This window comes from Neoarius graeffei, chromosome 10, assembly GCF_027579695.1.
Source record: "Neoarius graeffei isolate fNeoGra1 chromosome 10, fNeoGra1.pri, whole genome shotgun sequence".
In the NCBI taxonomy this organism is placed as follows: domain Eukaryota; kingdom Metazoa; phylum Chordata; class Actinopteri; order Siluriformes; family Ariidae; genus Neoarius; species Neoarius graeffei.
In genome coordinates this window covers 40,896,460-40,898,959 of record NC_083578.1, presented here as the reverse complement: position 1 = coordinate 40,898,959, position 2,500 = coordinate 40,896,460, and positions in this window count along the sequence as shown.

Here is a 2,500-nt window from a genome sequence, read left to right as displayed (position 1 = left end):
ACCTATCCTTAATAATGGAGAAATAGGGGAAGGACGGGGTGGCATTTGGCTGGAGCATTTGACCATCGATTATTCTCACTTGGTCAAATGCATGCCGCAGAGTTTCGTCTCGCGACTGCTCTAACGGGAAATCCGCGAGGGATTCCCCGAGAGAGGGAGGAGGAGCCTGCTGCTCCTCACTAACGCGGTGATGTAGACAGCTCTGTGACAGCTGCTGCCGCCAATGCCACACCAGGACCTCCCCCTGCTAAACTTTGGCAGGCCCCACTCTTCACTAAATGTGCCATTTAATTCCCTAAATCCCGGCCAATCAGTCCCCAAAATTATCGAGTGGGTAAGGCAAGGATTAACCACCGCCTTTACTCTAAATTTCTCCCCTCGAAATAGAATGTGTACCGACACTAAAGGGTAGTTGTGAACATCCCCATGCACACACAGCACCTTCACCAATTGTGCTCTCCCCAATGTCTTGTCTTGCACCAGGCTTTGGTGGATTGAGGTCTAATTACAGCCGGAGTCCACCAAAGCCTGATACATATCCCCTTGGATACTCACCGGTATGCGATACGCTCCGGCCCGATCGAGGGTGGTCCCTGGCACGTCGGGGATCCGGACCACCATGCCCACCTTCATCGCCGAGCACTGATACTGGAGGTGCCCTGGCTCCCCGCAGTGCCAGCAAACCGGCCCAGGCTCTCCCTCTGCACCAGTGTTCTGGAGCTCACTCACCTGAGGGGGGGAAGACACAGACATGGAAGTAGGAAACGGTAGGGCACCGCGGGTGCGGCGGGCCGGCTGGGGTGGAGCCGGCCCCCACCTCCGTGGTGGGGAAATGGGGCGAGGACAAGGAACAGAAGGGGAGAGAGAGAGAGAGAGAAGAGAGGGGAGAAGAGGAGAGGCTCTGTCCTGCCGTCGGAACAGCCACCATATGGTCCTCTGCCAGCTCGATGGCCTGATCCAGCGATGCCGGGCAATGGCACTGGACCCACTCCGCTGTTCCTTCCGGAAGTCGGGTGATCAATTGTTCCAGTGTCACCAGGTCAATGATTCCCTCAGCGTCGCAGTTTTCAGCACTCAGCCACCGGCGGCAGGCGTCCTGCAGTTGCTGGCCAACCGCGAATGGCCGGTCGACCTCCTCCAGGCGCAGCATGTGGAAGCGCTGCCGTTACTGCTCCAGGGTGCGCCCCACACGTTGGAGGACGTCCCTGCGGAGGTCGGTGTAGACCAGCCGGCTGTCGGCGGGGAGCTGTACCTCGGCCAGCTGCGCTTTGCCTGTTAGCAGGGGGAGGAAGCACGCTGCACGCTGTTCCCCCAGCCAACCCCATGCCTCTGCTGCTGCTCAAAAAGAGCGAGGAAGGCTTCGGGGTCATCATATGGACCCATCTTCGTTAGGGTGAGGTGGGGAGGGTCCACGACGGTGGTGATGGTGGACCCCGCCAATGTGAGCAGGTGCCGGAACGCCTGGCGATCTTCCTGCTGCACCAGCACCAGGGCTTCGAACCGTTATTCTTGCTCCTTCCAGAGGGCAACCAGCACCTGATGCTGTCTCTGTTGGGCCGTGGCGAGGGCATGGACCAGCTCCTTGAAGGGGGAGGACTCCATGAGACTGTTCTCTTCTGTACTCCGTCCCGGGTTTCAGCACCACTGTAGAAATAGTTAAGGTGGGTGGAGCACAGAAGCACAGCAGGCCAGAACTGAGTTCTCACAAAACTCTTTTATTTTAGCTTTTCAGCTTCTCATTTCGCTTGCCCAAACACACACACACACACACACACACACACAAAAGTGTCCAGGTTGCGGAAGAGTTCCCTTCCTCTGCTCTCCCTCTCCTCTTATAGGGCGCAGTCACTGGGGAAGACACACAAACACAGATTAATTCCTGTCAGGTGCAGTGATTCTGCCACTTACCTTCCCTGTCACCCGAGGCGACTTAATTTTGGCGGGTAATTCCTGTCACTAGCCAGCCCGGTGGGCTAGTTGAAAATAAAAAATATATATGAAGCGAAGATTCAGACACACCGTCAACTAAAGCCGCCACAAATTAAGCGTGTGCCGTGTCTGTGTTAATCGATGTGTTTATCGGCAGGATGGAAACTACCGAAGAATTCCGAATCATATCATGTATGAGTCAGGCTGTCGGTTTTTTCACTACTGCGCATCAGGGGTGATAGCGTTCCGGCGCCGTGCTGGATTTTCGGCGTACCGTGGCTGGGGAAAAAAAAATCTAGTTCGCCCATTGTCCTGTGTCATTCTGAGATGCGCAGATAGACAGTAAAGGGAATTCGCATGATATGGAACTAGTGGGAAAAAAGTGCCGTCACGGCACGAATTAGACTAATTCGTGCCGTGACGGCACTTTTTTCCCACTAGTTCCATATCATGCGAATTCCCTTTACTGTCTATCTGCGCATCTCAGAATGACACAGGACAATGGGTGAACTAGATTTTTTTTTTTCCCCAGCCATGGTACGCCGGAAATTCGGCGCGGCGCCGGAACGCT